General features: G+C 47.6%; 1 pseudogene; it reads right to left on the bottom strand.

The window, feature by feature from the left end:
* LOC117354672 overlaps positions 1-21,648 on the bottom strand; it is a 79,148-nt pseudogene that overhangs the window by 18,573 nt on the left and 38,927 nt on the right.

The following is a 21,648-nucleotide window of genomic DNA, read 5'->3' as shown; positions in this document are numbered from 1 at the left end:
AGGACCACCTTGTCATGATGGAAAACTGTGAAAGGTGGATCAGCAACTAAAGCTTGCTGCTCACTGACTTTTCAAGCAGATGTGAGGGCAATGAGAAAAACCACTTTCCAAGTAAGATATTTAAGATGAGCCATAGACATTGGTTCAAATGGAGGCTTCATCAATTGAGCAAGAACAACATTGAGATCCCAAACCACTGGAGGCGGTTTGAGAGGAGGTTTGACATTGAAAAAAGTCTTTTCATAAATCTGGAAACCACCAGATGAGCAGAGAGGGGTTCCCATTCAATAAGCTGATGGAAAGCAGCAATTGCACTGAGATGGACTGAAGTTATGATTTGAGAAAGTTGATTTTGAATCCCAAGCTTTGTAGGAACCACGTAGTCCGTTGGGTCGCTACAATAACCCCCTGAGATGTTGAATCTTTGATGAGCCAGTCGTTTAGGTAGGGGAACACCTGAAAACCATGGTTCCTTAGAGCTACTGCTACCACCATCAGGCACTTGGTGAACACTCTGGGAGATGAAGCTAGGCCAAAAGGTAGCACTCTGTATTGATAATGCAGATTCCCCACCCGAAAAAGGTACTGACGGGAGGTCGGATGAATGGGGATGCGAGTATAAGCCTCCTTGAGATCTAGAGAACATAAACAATCGTTCTGATCTAGAAGGGGGTAAAGGGATGCCAGGGACAACATGCAAAATTTTTCTTTTGACTAAAAATTTGTTGAGAGCCCTGAGATCTAAAATGGGTCTCAGATCGCCTGTCTTCTTCGGAACTAGGAAGTAATGGGAGTAAACCCCACCCTGCTCTGCTGTTCCAAAGGAACTTCTTCGATGGCATGGAGACGAAACAGAGCTTGAGTTTCCTGAAGAAGGGCAGTCTGGGATGGATTGCAAGGATACTCCCTTGAAGGAAGCTCTGGTGGAACCTGAGTGAACTGGAGAGAGTATCCTTCCCTGATGATTGACAGCACCCAGAGGTCGGATGTAATGGGCTCCCATTGGTGGTAAAAATGATGGAGACGACCTCCTATGGGGGGAAGAAAGGACAGAGGCAGAACAATGGAGGTTATGCTCTGTTTTAGACAGTCAAAAAGGCTGCAAAGCCTTAGGTGCAGCAGAAGGCTGAGGTTTCTGTTGCTGCAGTTTCTTGGGAGGTACTCGAGTGTATTGAGTTGCCCTTGGAGTATAACTAATGTGACCATTTATTTTTTTCTTCAATTAATTAATTAATTAATATTTTTTTTCTTCTATTAATATTCAGCCCTACCCCCAATCCTGCCCTAGCCCCGTCCCCAATTTCTTCCATTTATTTTTCATGTACACACAATATCTTATTAATTCATAATGGTAAACATAAAATTAAAAAAGCAAAAACAAAAACACAAAGTACACTGTACACAGAGAAAATGTTAATTATCATTTACGAGTTTCAGATTTTTTTCCAAAATGTCATAAGAACATAAGTAATGCCTCTGCTGGGTCAGACCAGAGATCCATCATGCCCAGCAGTCCGCTCATGCGGTGACCCATCAGGTCCAGGACCTGTCTATATATACCAGGGATAGAGAACTCCAGTCCTCGAGAGCCATATTCTAGTCGGGTTTTCAGGATTTCCTCAATGAATATACATTGAAAGCAGTGCATGCAAATAGATCTCATGCATATTCATTGGGGAAATCCTGAAAACCCGACTGGAATACAGCTCTCAAGGACCGGAGTTCCCTACCCCTGATCTATACTCTTTTTTCCTTCAGGAAATCATCCAATCCCTTCTTGAACCCCAAAACCGTACTCTGTCCTAAGCGCATTCCAGGTGTCCACCACCCTTTGGGTGAAGAAGAACTTCCTAGCATTGGTTTTGAATCTGTCCCCTTTTAATTTTTCCGAATGCCCGCTCGTTCTTGTAGTCTTCGAAAGTTTGAAGAATCTGTCCCTCTCCACTTTCTCTATGCCCTTCATGATCTTGTAAGTCTCTATCATATCCCCTCTAAGTCTCTGCTTCTCCAGGGAAAAGAGCCCCAGTTTCTCCAATCTTTCAGCGTATGAAAGGTTTTCCATATCCTTTATCAAGTGTGTCTCTCACTTCTGAACCCTCTCGAGTATCATCATATCCTTCTTTAGGTACGGCGACCAATACTGGACGCAGTACTCCAGATGCGGGCACACCATCGCCCGATACAACGGCAGGATATCTTCTTTCGTTCTGGTTGTAATACCCTTCTTAAGTATACCTAGCATTCTATTCAAGGCAGATTACTTTAAAATATGCAATGTCACCTCAGTAACTATAGAAAAATATACAAATATAGTGCAAAATATAGACAGCAGATATAAATTCTCAAAACAAACATTTTGATCTAAAATCATTTTTCCTACCTTTGTTGTCTGGTGATTTCATGAATCTCTGGTTGCACTTCCTTCTGACTGTGCATCCAATCTTTCTTTCGCATCCCACATTTCTTTCACAATCTAGCCCCATCCCCTTTGGGTCCAGGTCTCTCTTTTCCCTCTGTTACCCTCCCCAGATCCAGTATCAGTTCTCATTTGTAATTTTGTTCCAGTCTCCCTCTCTCTTCCTCCTCTGTTATGATCTTAAATCTCCCTGTTCTTCCCCAGTGTCTCTACTCCTCTGTCTGAACCTCCCATAGTCCTGCATCTGCCTCCTGTCTTTCCCCTTTGGTCCATGCCTTTCTCTCTCTAGTCATTCTAATCTGCTTACAACGCCCCCCTTTCTCTGCCTCTTTCTCGCCTTCCTTCCTCCCTCCCTCCTTCCCAGCAGATTTTAGCATATATCTCTGCTCCTTTTCTCCCCTCAGATCTGGTATCTGTCTCCTTCCTCTTTTCCTCCTCCCAGGTCTGGTATCTGTCTCCTTCCCTTCCCCCCTGCTCAGGCATATCTCTCTCCTGTTCTTCCTTCTCAATTTATTTTCTGCCTCTGTCTAAATTCTTTCTTACTATTCAGTCCTCAATTTCCCTCTTTCATTGTGTCTACCTATAGCTTGCCAACTCCCGGTAGTTGCCACCTCTTTCCCTCACCCCTTCCAGTATCTAACTCTATCCTCTTCCCTCAATCCAGCATGTGCCCTTTTTTCTTTCTCCTCCCCACTTCCTTCCAGCATGTTCCCTCTCCCCAACACTTCCATTCAGCGTCTATCCCTCCTCTCCCCCACACTTCCATTCAGCGTCTGTCCCTCCTCTCTCTACCCCTTCCATCTACTGTTCACCCTGTCTCACCCCTTCCATTCTCTGCCCTTTCCATCCAGTATCCGCCCTCTCTCTTCCATATGGTATGTTCCCTCTTTCTATGCTCCTTCCATAAACTGTCTCCTTTGTACATGATTCATTTCAGCTTCACCCCTCTCCATTTTTCTGTCTCCCTATGTTCTGGAATCTCTCTCTTCTCCCTTCCTTCCTTCCTTCCCACTCTACCCATGCCCTGGCATCTCTCTCCCTCCATGCTCTGGCACCTCCTCTCCCTCTGGTCTGGCATTTGTTTCCTGTCTCTCCCCCCATGCCCTGGCATATTTCTCCTCTCCTTCCATTATCTGGCATCTCCTCTCCTTTTTTTTTCCTTCCTTCCCCACGGTCTGGCATCTGTCTCCTCCCCTCATGCCCTGACATCTCTCCCTCTCCCTGGTATGGTATCTTCTTTCCTTTCCCTCCCTCCCATGGACTTGGCATCTCTCGTTCCTTTCCCTTCTCCCTCCTTCTTTGTCAGCATGCCTCTTATCTACCTATTACTCCAAATCCAGAACCTTTTTTTTCTTACTGCATCCATCCCGTGTCCAGTATCTCCCACCTGTCTTCCTACTCACCTCATGTCTGGTTTTTTTCCTTCACCCTACAACCTCCATGTCCAGCTTCTTCCTGTGTTCCTTTTTTTCTTCCTTATCTGATTTAGCAGCTTTCTCCCCTTTCCTGAGCCAGCCAACCCACATCCCATTCCAGTACCTCCCCTCTTTTCCCCAACTTAATAGGCTGGGATGGTATAGAAGTCCCTCAGGGAATCAGCCCTCAGCTTAATTTAGAGGCGAGTGTTCCAGTGCTGCTGCGAGACTGGTGGCGATACTTAGCTGCCATCAGCCCTGCCTTCGGCTGCAGAACCAGTAAACTGTACAGTAAAAACAAAGACAGAAGCCGCGGGACTTTTCCACTTGACTGCATTGCTCTAAGTTCTGCCGCTCTCGATCCTGCCCCTCAAAAACAGGAAGTCACTTCAGAGAGGGGTGTGATCGAGAGCGGCAGAACTTAGAGCGATGCAGGCAAGTGGAAAAGTCCCGCGACTTCTGTCTTAGCTTTTACCGTCCAGTTTAGCATTACCGGCGCAGCCAAAGGCAGGGCTCATGGCAGCTAAGTGAGCTGCCTGGATCGCAGGACCCCTTGCCATCCTCTAATGCCAGCCCTGAGAATAGGGAGGGTGAGTCCGGACCTGGCAGCCCCCCCTGACCATTTCGGGCCCTAGGCCCGTGCCTACTCTTTAATCTGGCCCCGGCTGCAGTGGACTGGAGTTTCATTGGCGCTTATAGGGAGGGAAGGAGGGAGGCAGGCTTTAGCATGGCAGGGAGGAAGGGAAAGCAATCACCGGTCCGTTGTCCTCGCGCACAGCTTCGGGATGCTGTCCCTGAAAACGGGACATTTCGGTGTCCCAAAACGGTGGGTCGGGACAACGGGACGGTCAGTCCCATAACAGAATGGTCAATCCCATAATGGAACGGTCCTGTTGAAAACGGGACGTATGATCACCTTAAGTAAAACGCCTCTGGAAAACCGGAGTAGGGTGTGAAGGTTTTGCAGGAGCTGGCTTTGGCTTGACAATGGAAGCAAAAGATTTTTCATGTTCAGACAACTTCTTAGTGGCAGCTTCTATGGATTCATCAAAGTGGTCATTGCCTCGACAAAGCACAGTTACTTACCGTAACAGGTGTTATCCAGGGACAGCAGGCAGATATTCTTGACTGATGGGTGATGGCACCGACGGAGCCCCGGTACGGACAATTTTAGAGTGATTGCACTCTAAGAACTTTAGAAAGTTCTAGCTAGGCCGCACCGCGCGTGCGCGCGTGCCTTCCCGCCCGACAGAGGCGCGCGGTCCCCAGTTAGGATAAGCCAGCTAAGAAGCCAACCCGGGGAGGTGGGAGGGACGCAAGAATATCTGCCTGCTGTCCCTGGATAACACCTGTTACGGTAAGTAACTGTGCTTTATCCCAGGACAAGCAGGCAGCATATTCTTGACTGATGGGTGACCTCCAAGCTAACAAAAAGAGGGATGGAGGGAAGGTTGGCCATTAGGAGAATAAATTTTATAAAACAGATTGGCCGAAGTGTCCATCCCGTCTGGAGAATGCATCCAGACAATAGTGAGATGTAAAAGTATGAACTGAGGACCAAGTAGCAGCCTTGCAGATTTCCTCAATAGGAGTGGAACGGAGGAAAGCTACAGACGCTGCCATAGCTCTAATTTTGTGGCCCGTGACAGAACCTTCCAGTGTCAGGCCCGACTGAGCATAACAAAAAGAAACGCAAGCAGCAAGCCAATTGGACAGAGTGCGTTTAGATACAGGATGATCCAACTTGTTAGGATCAAAGGACAAAAACAGTTGAGGAGATGATCTGTGAGGTTTGGTGCGATCAAGATAGTAAGCCAGAGCACGTTTACAATCCAAGGTATGCAAAGCCTGTTCACCTGGATTAGAATGAGGCTTTGGGAAAAAAACAGGTAGAACGATGGATTGGTTAAGATGAAATTCAGACACAACCTTAGGAAGGAACTTGGGATGTGTACGGAGGACGACCTTATCATGGTGAAAAACAGTGAAAGGTGGATCCGCCACCAGTGCATGGAGCTCACTGACCCTCCTGGCAGAAGTGAGAGCTATTAGAAAGACCACTTTCCAAGTTAGAAATTTAAAATGCGTTGAGGCCAACGGCTCGAAAGGAGGCTTCATTAACGCAGAAAGAACCACATTAAGATTCCATACAACAGGAGGGGCCTTAAGAGGTGGTTTCACATTGAAAAGGCCCTTCATGAACCTTGAAACAAAGGGATGAGCTGAGAGGGGTTTTCCATGAATCGGCTCATGAAAAGCTGCAATGGCACTAAGGTGGACCCTTATCGAAGAGGATTTAAGACCAGAGTCAGATAAGGACAACAGATAGTCCAACACCAGTCCCACTGCTGTAGATATGGGATTATGGTGATGTAAGAGGCACCAGGAAGAAAACCGAGACCACTTTTGTTGGTAACATTGAAGAGTAGACGGTTTCCTGGAGGCATCAATAATAGAACGGACAGGCTGAGAAAGGAGAGCATGAGCTGAAGTCAGCCCGAGAGATACCAAGCTGTCAGGTGCAGAGACTGTAAGTTGGGATGAAGAAGCGTTTGCTGATGCTGTGTAAGTAGTGAAGGAAACAGAGGAAGAGGTATGGGTTCCCTGGAACTGAGTTGAAGTAGAAGGGAAAACCAATGCTGTCTGGGCCACCGTGGAGCGATGAGGATCATGGTGGCTTGTTCCCTCTTGAGCTTGAATAAGGTGCGCAGCATGAGCGGAAGAGGAGGGAATGCATAAAGGAAGAGATTGGTCCAATCCAGGAGAAATGCATCGGGTTCCAGACGGTGAGTAGAGTAAAGTCTGGAGCAAAACAGGGGCAGTTGATGGTTGTGGGGAGCTGCAAAAAGATCCACTTGAGGAGTGCCCCATTGAGAGAAAATGAACTGGAGAGTCGAGGGGTTGAGAGTCCATTCGTGAGGTTGAAGAATTCTGCTGAGATTGTCTGCTAAGCAATTCTGTTCCCCTTGGATGTAGACTGCTTTCAGGAATAGGTGACGAGCAGTCGCCCAGGTCCAAATCCTTTGAGCTTCCTGACATAAAGGACGGGATCCCGTCCCTCCTTGTTTGTTGATGTAATACATTGCAACTTGGTTGTCTGTGCAAATGAGAAGAACCTGAGGAAAAAGGAGATGTTGAAAAGCTTTGAGGGCGTAAAACATCGCTCTGAGTTCCAGGAAATTGATGTGGTGTTTCTTTTCCTGGATGGTCCAAAACCCCTGAGTTTGGAACTCGTTCAAGTGAGCTCCCCATGCATAGGGGGAGGAATCCGTGGTGATGACCAGTTGATGAGGAGGTAGATGGAACAGTAGACCTCTGGATAGATTTGATGATTTCAACCACCAAAGAAGCGACTGTCGAAGAGACGAGGTCACAGATATGTGTTGTGAACAAGGATCCGTCGCTTGTGACCACTGAGTCGCTAGGGTCCATTGAGGGGTACGCAGGTGGAGACGTGCGAAGGGAATGACATGTACTGTGGAGGCTATGTGTCCCAAGAGCACCATCATGTGATTTGCAGAGATGGAAGTTTCCTGGAACACCTGCTGACAGAGATGAAGGATGGTGTGAAGGCGGTTTGGAGGAAGAAAAGCCCTCATCCGAACAGTATCCAGAATGGCTCCAATGAATTGAAGTCGCTGAGTTGGAATGAGGTGCGACTTGGGTAGATTGATTTCTAACCCCAACAGTCGAAGGAAGTAAATGGTCTGATTGGTGGCTATGTGAACGGACTGAGGAGAAGGAGCCTTGATGAGCCAGTCGTCCAGATAAGGGAAGACTTGAAAATTGTGGGAGCGGAGATAAGCTGCGACCACAATCAGACATTTGGTGAATACCCTGGAAGAGGAGGCTAGGCCGAAGGGTAGCACCTTGTATTGGTAATGATGTTGGTTGACAAGAAAGCGAAGATATTGTCTGGACATCAGATGAATTGGAATGTGAGTATACGCCTCCTTGAGATCGAGGGAACATAGCCAGTCTTCCTGAGAGAGAAGAGGGTATAGGGTGGCAAGAGATAACATCTTGAACTTCTCCTTGACCAGACATTTGTTGAGATCTCTGAGATCTAATATTGGTCTGAGATCTCCGGTCTTTTTGGGTACAAGAAAGTACCGGGAATAAAATCCCAGGCCTTGCTGGTCTAGAGGAACTGGTTCGATGGCATTGAGAAGAAGGAGGGATTGAACCTCCTGAGCGAGGAGGAGGGACTGAGCCTTGTTGGAAGCAGACTCTTTTGGCAGACTTAACGGTGGAGGAGTCTGAAAGTTTAGGGAGTAGCCGTGAGCGATGATAGCAAGTACCCACTGGTCGGAGGTGATTGCTTCCCATCGAGACAGAAAAACCTGTAGTCGACCCCCTATGGGCTGAGGTAGAGGACATGAGGGAGGAAGACTGGCAATGTTCTGGAGAAGAGAGTCAAAAGGGCTGTGTCGGCTTAGGTTGAGTAGCCGGTTTTACAGTAGGCTGTTGTTGTTGATGAGCCTGTTGCTGCTGTTGACGCTGTCTGCGAGGTTGAGGGGGATGAGGCTGAGCCGGTCGAGCAGAAAACCTCCTTTGATATGAAGATTGTTGCCTGAATGGACGAGGAGGAGGAGGTTTCTTCTTGTTTTTCAACAAGGTGTCCCACCTAGTTTCATGGGCGGAGAGCTTTTGTGTGGTGGTATCCATGGTTTACATCCAGGTCTGAGACCCGTAGCCATGCCAACCTTCTCATTGCTACAGAGATAGCAGTAGCTCGTGACGTCAGTTCAAAAGTATCATAAATGGAACGGACCATAAACTTCCTGAGTTGCAAAAGACTAGAGGTACATTGCTGAAAAGCAGGAAGCTTACGGTCCGGAATATACTTCTGAAAAGAGGTCACCTGTTGAATGAGATGCTTCAGGTAAAACGAGAAGTGGAATGCGTAATTACCTGAATGGTTGGCCAGCATGGCATTTTGGTAAAGGCGCTTTCCAAATTTATCCATGGCCTTTCCTTCTCTGCCAGGAGCGACAGAGGCATACACACTGGCTCCTGCAGATTTCTTTAGGGTTGACTCTACCAACAGAGATTCATGGGGAAGTTGGTGCTTGTCAAATCCTGGGATTGGAATCACTTTATACAGAGATTCCAGTTTTCTTGGGGCTCCTGGAATTGTCAAAGGAGTTTCAAGATTCTTATAAAAAGTTTCCCTCAAGATGTCATGGAGGGGTAACTTTAAAAACTCCTTAGGAGGTTGGTCAAAATCCAAAGCATCCAAAAATGCTTTGGATTTTTTAGAGTCAGACTCCAAAGGAATAGATAGGGTGTCTGACATCTCCTTTAAAAATTTTGTGAAGGAGGAGTGCTCTGGCTTAGCAGTAGTATCCTGCACCGATGGTTCATCCTCATCAGATGTGTAATCCTCCTCGCTACCGAGGGGATCATCTGAGTCGTCCCACAAGTCAGGGTCCCGTACCGATTGTAAACGGCCCTGGGAAAGTGGAGTCGATGTCTCAGTATGCTTAGTCTTGCGTACCGATTTACCAGACCGAGTGGAGACGGTACCTGGGGAATGTAGTACGGTACGGGGTTCAGAGAACAGTACCGGTTCCGACACCGTAGGAGTAGCACGCCATTTTGGTTCTGCTGACAGAACAGGCATGGACAAAGATTTGTGCGGTGCCGAAACAGTCGATGACAATAAAAGAGGTTGATCGACAGACGGCACCGAAGGCTCAGTCGGTACCGACACTGGAAGGTTCGGAGTCAACAGAGCCGGGAGCAAGTGTTGGAGTTGCTCCTTAAGTTGGGCCTGGAGGATAGAGGCAATACGCTCATCCAACGTTGGTCCCGATGGCACCGGTACCGGTTTTTTCTTGCTCGGTAACTTCGGTGCCGCTCGACGCTCGGGTGAAGTCGATGCCGATGACGAGGCAGTGACTTCAATGGGAGCGGAGCGTTTACGGGGCCGGCGTTCAGTCTGCAGGACTTGGCTCACTGCATGCTCGACTGGCGGGCCTAGAACAGTAGGGGAAGGCTTCTTAGCCGGCTTACCTACAGGAGTCGACACCGGCGATGTATCTTGCGGTGAAGAGGCAGTCGGAGTCGATTTGGAGGAAGTCGTCGACGTCGATACCGGTGCAACTTCCATAGCGGTACCGAAAAGGATCCGCTGCTGAATTTGACGATTTTTTAAAGTTCTTTTTGTAAAGAACTACAGCGGGTGCAGGTTTCAGCCCTATGGTCTGGACCCAGACACTGGAGGCACCACTTGTGCGGGTCGGAGAGGGAGATAGGGCGTGCACACCGCTGACACTTTTTGAAACCCGGTGACGGGGGCATGAAGGGAAATACTGCTGTAGCAAAATCGAAGCCCGAGGCTTCGATGGTGCCAACAGGCCCCGCCGGGGCAGATCGACAAAAAAATGAAAAATAAAAAGATTTTTTTTTTTTTTTTTACACAAACTGTAAATAAGAAGGAAAGAAATAAAATATGAAGAGAAAAATACGCGCGAGCGGGAAGGCAAGTGAAAAGAGAAAAAACTTCCAACAGCCGTTGGAAACACGCGTCTTCTTAGCTCCGCGGAATAAAGAAAACTGGGGACCGCGCGCCTCTGTCGGGCGGGAAGGCACTCGCGCACGCGCGGTGCGGCCTAGCTAGAACTTTCTAAAGTTCTTAGAGTGCAATCACTCTAAAATTGTCCGTACCGGGGCTCCGTCGGTGCCGTCACCCATCAGTCAAGAATATGCTGCCTGCTTGTCCTGGGATAAGGAATGTTAGCCGGACAGTCCTGAAGATTAGGATCCATGTCAATGGTGCAAAGCCAGGCCAAGCAGCTCATTGCTACAGAGAAAGCAGTGGCCCTAGCTGACAGTTCAAACACATAAGATGACTGGAGAAGATGCAGTCTGAGTTGTGACAGAGTAGCAGTGACTTCTTGGAACTCAAAATGTCTATGTTGATCCAGGTTCTTCAAGAAAGCCTGGGAGATCAATAAGGAACTTGAGATAAGTAACAAAGACAAAATTGTAATTGAGAACTTTGGAGGACATCATAGCATTTTGATATAGACGGCGTCCAAACTTGTCCATGGTCTTACCCTCCCTTCCAGGAGGAACTGTAGCATAGACCCTGGAAGGATGGGTTCTTTTCAAAGAGGACTCCACAAGAAGGGATTGGTGAGATAATTGTGAATTCTCAAACCCTTTGCAATGCAGAGTTCTATACCTCGAGTCCAATTTGCCTGGAACAGCAGGTATAGCATAAGGAGTCTCCAGACAACGTTTGAGACAAAAGCTTGTTAAGAGGAAGTTTAAGTGACTCTGCAGGAGATTGAGGTAGATGCATGACCTCGAGATACTCCTTAGAGTATTTAGAACCAGCATCTAACTGAATTTCCAGGTCATCAGCTGTCTGATGAAGGAAGGAAGTGAAAGACAGCTGATCCGCCAAGGCTCTGCCTCGTAAGGGACTCGACCTCAAGAATGAAGGTGACGCCTCTCTGGAGAAATGGCAGTCCAAAGAATATGGAGACTTGGAGGAGGCAATGGAAACAGCCGACTCCTCAGGGTCCAGAAGCGCTGACCTCGAGCAAGGAGTTGGAGGCCTCGAAGAGCTGGAAAGTCTGGAACGAGGCCTAGATGAAGAAGGCTGCTCTTTAGAAGATCTACACCTCGATGGATGTCTCGATGAAGGCCTCTGATCAGCAACGAGAATGGTGTCTGAAAGCAGGTCTCAAAGATCGAGGAGACTTCGCCCAATGTATGGAAACAGGCAATGCTGCTGGTGAATGGATAGGGCTAGAAGCTGTAGATCGAAACACAGTGGATTGGATCGGGGAATCTCGAAGCACTCCCAAAGACTCTGCTCCTTGCATAGAGTGTGAAGCTTCAGCTCGAGGCACAGACAGGGACTCGACCTCGCGGGAGACTGCTGATTGCCCAGGCTGGATTACAGGAGGCAGCATCGAGGCAGAAGAATATTTGCTCAATAACTGAACAAATTACTGCTCCAACATGGTCTGAAGAGAAGCTTGCAAAAGTGAATCCGCGTCTGAAACCGGACTTCTACGTTTCTACACACAAGTCTGCTTGCGAGGCTCTCCGCATCCGGGCTCCGTGTATGACATCAGCCATATGTTGAGAATAGGCTGCCTGCTTGTCCGGGGATAATTTAAATAAATTTAATGGCAACCTTAAAAGCTTCTTATTTAAAGATGCTTATGATCGCTAATTAATCTCTGGGTCCTCCCTTGCCAAATTCTGTTTTACTTATATTCAACATTAATTATTCCTCCAATTTCGCTCTTGTTTTTAATCTTAATTGTATTCTTTTCTTTTAAAATTGTATTTCTCCCTACTATCCTGTTTTCATGTAAGTAATGTCATGTCACTAATAAGTTTGTCAATTGTCCCCCATTTTAATTTTTTAATTGTCAAATGCTTAGAATTTATGATTAGCGTTTTATCAAATTTTAATAAAACTTGAAACTTTCCTAGAGCACAACAGATGCCTGAAATGTAGGCCAGCAAAATGCTGCCTACATTTCAAACAGACGCAGCTGCTGGCAGTGTTCCCGCTAAGCTGCGCTGGGGTGCGCTGACGCACAAAATATTACCTCGCAGCGCACAAGTTTCTCGTCACAGCGCACACAGTGTAGAGCACAGTTCTTCAACCGCCGGTCCGCAAACAAAATCTTGCCGGTCCGCGAAGGATTCGGTCCCCGCCGCAACGAAAGGCCGGCGTCAGCTGACTTGCAACTTCCTGTTGCAGTCGCTGTGCCGGGACTCCTGCCTTCCACCGCGTTTGCCTCCTGCCTTGTCTCCGCACCTCCAGACCAGCAGCGGCAGCTGTGGTATGCTTTTAACTTCGGCACAGAGCTGCCCCTAATCAATAGTTTAGCGCGGTTTCATAAGGCAGCCTCGGGGCCTTTGCTAGGCCGGCCCACATCGCATCATCGAAGCGGGCCGGCTATCAAAGGCCCCGAGGCTGCCTCATGAAACCGCGCTAAACTATTGATTAGGGGCAGCTCTGTGCCGAAGTTAAAAGCATACAGAGCTGCCGCTGCTGGTCTGAACTCTTGGGCCGCTGAAGGAGGGCAAAAAGCAGCTGTCCTGGAGGTTTCCCTTCCTCTCGCCTTTACAGGTTCCTTTTTTCCACCTTTTTTTTTTTTCCTTCAAACGGCAACGGGCCCCAGCATCGACATCAATCAAGTAAGTTCCACTGTCAATCAAGCGGTTCTGCTCGGCCAAAGCTTCCCCTGTGACATGAGCCACCCTCAGGGGAAAGAAAGTGACCCACAAAGGTGAGGGGAAGGGGGGCAGATGATGGAAGTTGGGGGGGGGGGAAAGAGAGAGAGAGAGAGAGAGAGAGAGAAGGGGCAGATGATGGAATGGAGGAGATGAGAGAGAGAGAGAAGGGGACAGATGATGGAAGTGAGAAGAAGGGAGAGAGAGCAGAAGGCAGATGGATGTCAGTTGAGAAGGGAGAGCAGATGCTGAATGGAAGTGGGGAAAGAACACATACTGGATGGAAGGAGGAGATAAATAAAGGGGGAAGAAAATAGTAAGATAATGGAGGGGTGAGAGAAAGGGGTGACAAGCTGTGTGTAGACACAGTGAAAAGAGGGAAACGGGACTAAATAGTAAGAAAGAATTTAATTTAGATGGAGGCAGAAAATAGAGAAGGAAGACCAGAGAAGAAAAGGGAAGAGAGAGCAGAGAATGATCAGATCTGAGTGGAGGAAATGAGAAGAGAGATATGCTAAAAACCACAGGGGGGAGGGAAGGATAGAGATGCCAGACCATGAGGGGAACAGAAGGAAGATGATGGATGCTAGACCAAATTGGGGGGTGGGGGGGGCAGGAGGAGAGATGGCAGGGAAAGACAGACAGTGAATGGAAGGGGCAGATGCTGGACTGAAGAGACAGAGAAGGTTATCATGCTGCTGTACCGGGCCATGGTACGCCCTCACCTGGAGTACTGCGTCCAGCACTGGTACTTTAAGAAGGACACGGTACTACTCGAAAGGATCCAGAGAAGAGCAACTAAAATGGTTAAGGGGCTGGAGGAGTTGCCGTACAGCGAAAGATTAGAGAAACTGGGCCTCTTCTCCCTTGAGCAGAGGAGATTGAGAGGGGACATGATAGAAACATTCAAGGTACTGAAGGGAATAGACTTAGTAGCTAAGGCAGGGAGAACGAGAGGGCACTCTCTAAAGTTGAAAGGGGATAGATTCCATACAAACGTAAGGAAGTTCTGTGGTAGAAAGCAACATATTTATTTGGCTCATAACTTGCTGGCGCCCGATATTTTTAGCTCACAGTGAAAAAAGTTTGCTCACAACACCCGCCCGCTTAGAGGGAACACTGTTTATGACTGCGACTGACCAAGGGGCCTTAGGCGTGTGGCGCAGTGATTGGAGCTACAGCCTCAGCACCCTGGGATTGTGGGTTCAAACCCTGTGCTGCTCCTTGTGACTCTGGACAAGTCACTCAGTTTTCCATAGCCCTAGATTGTAAGTCCATGGGTCAGATAGGGAAAATGCTTGAGTACCTGATTGTAAAACTGCTTAGGTAACTTTCATAGATGGTATATAAACGCCTAATAAACTTGAAACTTGCTTCTCCCCAGTGCATCCTAGAATGCACCAGAAAGGGGAAGGCCCACCATTTTAGTGAGGCAGGTCTGCAGGCTAGAGGATATATGCATCTCTCTGGCCAGACTTTCTACAAAGAAGTACAGGATTGGGGCATCACCAGTTTGGGAGGGGGTCTGGAAGAGGTTTTGGAAGTTCCTGGGGGGAGGTGTTCCGGTGGGAAGGAATGGACATTCCTCGTGAAAGGGGACTTCGTGGTGGGGGAGGGGGAAGAGTTCCCTTCTGCAGCCGCTCAGCTGCGCGATTCTCTAACCGGCGCCTGCGACATGGATGCTGGTTAGAGAATCAGGGCGGTTAGGCATCTGTCAGTTAAGGCAGACACAATTCTGTATAGCAATGCCGGTATGTGATTCTCAGCCGCTTCTTAGGCAGCTACCGAGACTGGCGAATTATACAGAATCTGCCCCTTGGTATATTTGGTTTGCCAGTAACAGCATCTCCTCTTTGCACACGTGTGACCCTTTGGAGCACCATCAGAAATAGGGCCCCTTTTTTCATAACAGTGCGTTCTGTTTCTAAATAGTTCACACACTTGGTGATATTGGGGCGTATAATGCACCACAGAGATTGTCTTCCTGGCTTGAGAGAGGATGGACCATCCTCTACATTCGGGAGAACCAGGATGGCTACATTTCAGGGTTTATTTGATTGAGACTAAGGGTGGTGAATGACTTGTTGAGTTCTTTTTATTGTTTGTTTAATTTTTCAGATCATTTTGGGGTTCTTTGATACTAATGTTTTGGAAATTTTCCCTAAAGTATTTTCTTCTCTCTTTTTATATATCTCTGTCATATAAGTAAATATTTTTTCTTAGGTACTATAGTTAGATTGTGAGCCCATTTGGGACAGAGAGGGAAGTTCAAAGTACCTAATTAGATTATAACTCGATTTGATTATTTATAAACTGCTAACAAAGCTAGCATGGTGATTTAGCTGCATATAAACTCTACATTAAATTAAAGTATTCCCATGAAATGAAAATGAAGAACTAAAATAAAACAAGAAATTAAAATAAATTTTTTTGGCTGCCCATCTCTAGAAATTAATGCTTTGATCTTTTCACTACATGTAAAAGATTTCACTTCAGCACACGTTCTCTGCAGAATTTCAGGTTTACCTTTCACTTGGAACCTTTTCTACACTGACAACGTGAAAAGGGTCTCATCCTGGACTGGATTCTCTTGGGAAATAATAAATGATATATTTTACCGAGACTTTTTCCACAGGTGTCACGCAGAATGGATTTCTTTCCTTTCTTCCCTCCCTGGTGGAGCTGATGTGTCATTTGGTCATTTCTTTTATTTCGTAAGGGTCTCTCTTCTCTCGGGTATCTCTGGAGCTCAGGGGTGTTTGTGAGTTCCCTGTCACTTTTCTCACACTCAGTGGCTGCATCTAGGGAGTGTCTTGCAGGGTGTCTCTGCTTCTTCTCCGATTCCTGTTGATAATTCCTTGTGTTTCTCCTCTCATTCCCCTGGGAAATATTCTCACTGACATTTCCTTGTTGTCGTGGGATGGGTTCATTTTCTAGAAGACATTTTTCTTCCCGCTTTGTCTCTTGCATTGTCTCAGTATCTGCTGGTTGGAGAAAAAAAAAAAAGACAGTAAATGCATATTAGTAACTATGAAGCGCTACTAACGATCAAGAAACACAATTCTCTGGGTTTACACAACTTCAAGGGATTTCTGATATTAAGAAAATTCCACAAATTCATCTGTTTTAATGAGGTTATGAAACTAATTTTCCAAATAGCAACAAAGGCAAAACGAAAGATTAGGTTCTTATCTTTACTAATCTTCTTTCTTGTAAATCCACAATCTTTTGTTCTTGTACAATCCCACTTTATTCCGGGACCAGTGAGACATAACAGAGCAGTCCCTAAAAATCAGGGTGAGACTGATGAGCCCACTGCTAAAACAGAGGCACCAAAAGCAGCATCCTGCTTGGTTGCCACATTGACCGTATAAAACTTGGTGAATGTAAGCAAAGATAACCAGGCAGTGGCCCTGCAAATCTCGTTCAGAGATACAGCCAATGGACTCTGCCCAAGAAGACGAAACACCTCTGGAAGAAGAATGAGCCCATACCACGAGGGGGGTCTTCTTTCCAGCCACCACATAAGCCATGGAAATGGCCATACAGATCCACCTGGAAATAGTGGCCTTAGAGACTAGCCTACCCGCTAGAACAAACTGGTAGTCAGAGAGGTGAAACTCGGTGACTTCCAGATACTGCAACTGTGTTATGTCCAAGGACTGCAACAACCAGTCCTGCTCCATCGCACCAGAGGAAGCAAAAGCAGGAAGATGGGCTCCTTGAATCACATGGAAAGAGGAAAACATTTTCAGAAGGAAGGAAGTGTGCAGCATCACTCCAGAATCCGTAATACACAGAAAGTGATCCTGGCAGGAGAAAGCCTGAAGCTCTAAAACTTTATGGACTGAAGTAATAGACACCAGGAAGTCCATCTTGATCGTGAGATCCATAAGGGACGCCTGCTCCAGAGGCTCACAGACAGATGAGCCAGAGAGTGGAGAACCAGATTAAGATTCCAAGTCAGACAGGGAAGGCCTAAGTCGCAGAGTGCCCCAATAGGAAACGAGCAACATTAAGATGAGCTACCAGTATGCCCCCCAGACAAGGGCCCATACATGAAAGACTGGCAATCTGTACCCAGAGCAAAGCTACCACTAGCTTTTTTTTTAGGCCATCCTGCAGAAACTCCAGAACATGAGGAATTGGTGGAACAGATGAGTTCATCTGTCATAGGGTGCGCCAGGCTTGGTAACACATTACATTAGTGACTTTTATTCCGCCATTACCTTGCGGTTCAAGGCGGATTACAAAACATTATCTGGACAATTCCAGAAGAGTTACATAGTTGAGCGGGTTATTTTGGGGGATTGAAATGCTTCCTGTAGAGTTAAGTTTGTCTTGATGGATTTCTTGAATAGCAGTGTTTTTATTTCTTTTCTGAAAGTTTTGTAGTCTGGTGTCATGATCAGTAGATTGGATAGTTGGTGGTCAAGTTTCGCTGCTTGCGTGGCCAGTATGCCATAGTACTTTTTTTGCGTTTGACGTCTCTGATTAGGGGGTGTGTGAATGGTGTCTGGGCTCTCCTTAGCCTGGTTGTGGCAGTTTGGATACGGCGGTTGTTCAAGTAGGCTGGGCTGTCTCCATTCATTGCTTTAAATAGTAGACAGTAAAATTTGAATTGTATTCTTGCTTGTATTGGGAGCCAGTGTGAGTCGAGGTATGCAGCGGTGATGTGGACGTTTTCTTCAGCAAATAGATCTGTCTCAGGGCTGTGTTTTGTACTGTTTGTAGTTGTTTTATCATGACTGCAGGGCAGGGGAAATAGAGAATGCTGAAGTAGTCTAGAAGTCCTAGGACTAGGGATTGGACCACGAGCTGGAATTGTTTACTTTCGAAGAGTTTTCGGATTTCCCTTAAGTTTCGCATGACCGCAAATGATTTCTGTATTCTTTTGTTGATTTGTGGTTGCATGGTACAGTTTCTGTCTATCATGACTCCCAGAAGGCATAAGGCAGAACAGCAAATCTAAACATTAACAAATCGAAAACAGGATAACTTTAAAACAAAGGAGACACAGCCTTAAGGTTCAGAAAGGACCACCACCCTGGGATCCCTTTAACCCCTCAACCCTTACTTTTAAGGAACAAGTATGGGATTCTCAGTGAGGCTGGTCAAAGACAGAATCCAGCTTACCAGTTATTGGACAGGCGACCTGCGAATCAGTTAGAAAAGCACAGGCAGGTTGTGTAGAATCCAGAGGCTATTTACAAGAAAGAAGATTAGCAGAGGTAAGTAATCTAATCTTTATTTCTTGTACAATAAGCTCTGGAATCTACACAATAGGGACATATCAAAGCAGTCCCAACAAATCAGGGGGGGCCCGATGAGCCACCGCTTGGACTGAAGCCCCAAAATCTGCATCTTGCTTAGCCGCCACCTCAACACAATAGAACTGGGTAAATGTATGCAGAGAGGCTCAAGTGGAAGCCCTGCAAATCTCCTCAGGAGAAACAGCCGTAGATTCGGCCCAAGAGGAAGCCATTCCTCTGGTAGAATGACCCTTCACCCCAAGTGGAGGATTCCTCCCTGCTGACACATAAGCAATAGAAATGGACAAATGGATCCATTTAGAGATGGTAGCCTTAGAAATAGGCTAGCCCCGATGTGCGGGGCTCGCCAGAACAGATAGTCCGAAAGACGGAAGTCATTCGTTGTCTCCAGGTATTTCAGAAGGAAATGCTGTACGTCCAGAGACTGCAAAACCCGGTTCTTGGACTTGAAGCCCGATGGAACAAAGGCGGGCAACCGATTTCTTAATTGACATGGAACACAGAAACCACCTTCGGAAGAAAGAACTGTCCTCAAGAAAGCCGCAGAATCTGTGATGTGGAGAAACTGATCTCTGCACAAAGTGCTTGGAGCTCCGACACTATGTGCAGAAGTAACTGCCACAAGGAAAATGGTCTTGATGGTAAGATCTTTCAGAGATCTGATCCATGGTTCTGTTGGGCGGGTGAGCCAGCAAATGAAGAACCAAGTTCAAATTCCACATTTGACAAAGCAGTCACAGGAGGGCTCAGCGTCCCCCCCCCCCTGCAAGAAGTGGACAACATCCAGGTGAGACTCCAGTGAACCCTAGAGCAGTGGGACCTAAACATGAGAATCTCGCAATCTGCACACGAAGCGAAGAAACTGCAAGACCCTTCCTGAGGCCAGCCTGCAGGAAGTCCAGGACGTGTGCCACTGAAGGGGTCAAGAAATCCACCTGAACCCTCTCGCACCAAGCCTAAAAGCACCTCCCAGGCTTTCGAATAGGCAGACACAGTGGATTTCCGCTTACTCTGAAGCGTAGCGATGACCGCAGATGAAGAGCCCCTAGCTGTCAAAGCCGTGCATTCAAGAGCCAAGACGTAAGACTAAAGCAGTCCAAATCCTGGAGCACTATGGGACCCTGCGTGAGCATCTGCTGATGACAGGGAAGTCACAGACCCCTCTCAAAGCTCAACCGCACCAGGTCTGTGCTTTTCTGGGCCAGTCCGGGGCCACAAGATCACATGAGAGGTCACCCGGCACAGAACGCATTGTATTGTAGGCCATGGGGGTAAAACAGAGAAGTTCCCCCTGGGGCCAAGGTTGTATCAGACTGTACAAACCTTCGCTCCCGACCTCTCTGCGGCAGCTGAAGAATCTTTTTGCCTTCTGGTTCCTTGCAGACGCCATCAAATCGAAGGATGGACGGCCCCACCATCGGACAATGGTCTTGAACGTCATTCTGGACAAGGATCATTCTCATGGGTCCAGAATCTATCGACTAAGAAAATCTAACTGAACGTTGTCTAAGCCTTCCATGTGGGCAGCGGACAAAGCCACCAGATGCTTTTCCACCCAGGAAAAGAGCATCCGAGCCTCCAGACTCAGTAGGGGACTCTTTGTACCCCCAACAGTTGACATAGACAACAGCTGTTGCATTATCCGAGAAAACACGAACAGGCTGCCGATGGAGACACCGTCGAAAACACAAGGCCAGGTGGATCGCATGAAGTTCCAGGTGACTGATCGACCATCTGCTCTCCAGCGCAGTCCACTAGCCTTGTGCCAAGACAGACCCGCAAACTGTCCCCCAGCCGGACAGATTCACTTCTGTTGTAAGGGGCACTTAGTCCAAGACTCGCAGAGGAAGCCCTCTGTCCAGAGTCACAGGATTCAGCCACCACAGCATGCTGCTGCGGGCTGCCACCATCCAAGGCAGTGCAACACCCAGCAAATTCTGCTGAGGATTCTACCGAGACAGGAGGAACAGCTGAAGAGGCTGGAGTCGTGCTCTGGCCCATGGAATCACATCTATGGTCGCAACCATGAGACCCAGTTCCTGCAGGTATTGAAAGGCCATAGGAGCCTGAACCTTCAACATAGCCCAAATGGCACTCCATAGCTTGATCTTCCTGGAGTCTGGCAGGAACACCTGGTTCCTGCCCGTGTGAAACTGGACTCCCAGATACTCCAGTTCCTGTGTCGGCTCTAGGTGGCTTTTCTTCATATTAATCATCCAGCCGAGCCGCACCAGTAGATGTACCATCTGGTGAGCCACCCTACGACCCTCAGACAGCGAGAGGGGCTCTGATCAGCCAATCGTCCAGGTACGGACACCACCATGGTGAAGGTTCTGAGCACAGATGCTAGCCCAAAGGGCAGAGCCGTGAACTGAAAATGCTGCCCGAGCACATTGAATCTCAGAAACCTCCTGTACTCCTGACAGATTGGTATGTGGAGGTACACTTCCGTGAGATCCAAGGAAGCCAAGAACTCCCTGGGCGCCACTGCTGCTACAATTAAACACACCGTTTCCATCTGGAAACGTGAAACTTGCAGGAACACATTCACTGCCTTCAAGTCCAGAATAAGTCTCCAATCTTTGGAGCCTTTCTTTGGCACAATGAATTATATCGAGTATCTCCCTGAGCCCATGTCATCTTTTGGCACAGGTTCTATTGCTCCCAGATCTAGCAATCTGCAAACCGTGGCCCGCATGTGGTGGGCTCTTTCCGGATTTCCCGGGCAAAATCAGGAAGAAATCTGACAGGGGTCGGAAAAACTGTAATCACAGAGATCCTCTCTGAGCACTTCTAGGACCCACTGGACCGAAGTCACCCTCTCTCACTCTGGTAGGTAGGCCGAAAGCCATCCCCCGATCCAAAGGAGAGAAGCCAGAGGCATGGTGTCAAACAAGGGGCAGGAGGATGGCTGTTTGAAGACTGTTGTTGGGCCAGAACTCCAAAACAAGGTCTGGAAAGGGCTCCGAACCGTTGTCCTGTCGCCAGGTGTACTAGTGTGGTCTCCAGTAGGGATGAAAATTTGGTTGTCCCGAACCCTGTGCCGGGCGAGATTTCGACCCTGAACACTTGGCCAAACAAGAGCAAACCTTTGAAAGGTAACCGGCTCAGCTTAGTCTTGGAAAAAGCATCACCCGACCACTGGCGAATCCACAGCATAAACCGGGCTGAGACTGAATAAGCACTAAGCTTAGCAAAAACCTTATCATGTCAGAGGGCATCCATCAAATAATTTACCCCAGAGATTAGGAAGTCTAGGTCCTGAAGGACAATCTCCTTGGGGTCCTGGTGGAACTTGGTAACAAGCACGGGCAACAAAAGAGGTGGTCGC

This window comes from Geotrypetes seraphini, chromosome 2 (assembly GCF_902459505.1).
Source record: "Geotrypetes seraphini chromosome 2, aGeoSer1.1, whole genome shotgun sequence".
Lineage (NCBI taxonomy): Eukaryota > Metazoa > Chordata > Amphibia > Gymnophiona > Dermophiidae > Geotrypetes > Geotrypetes seraphini.
This window is presented reverse-complemented; position numbering and strand designations above follow the sequence as displayed.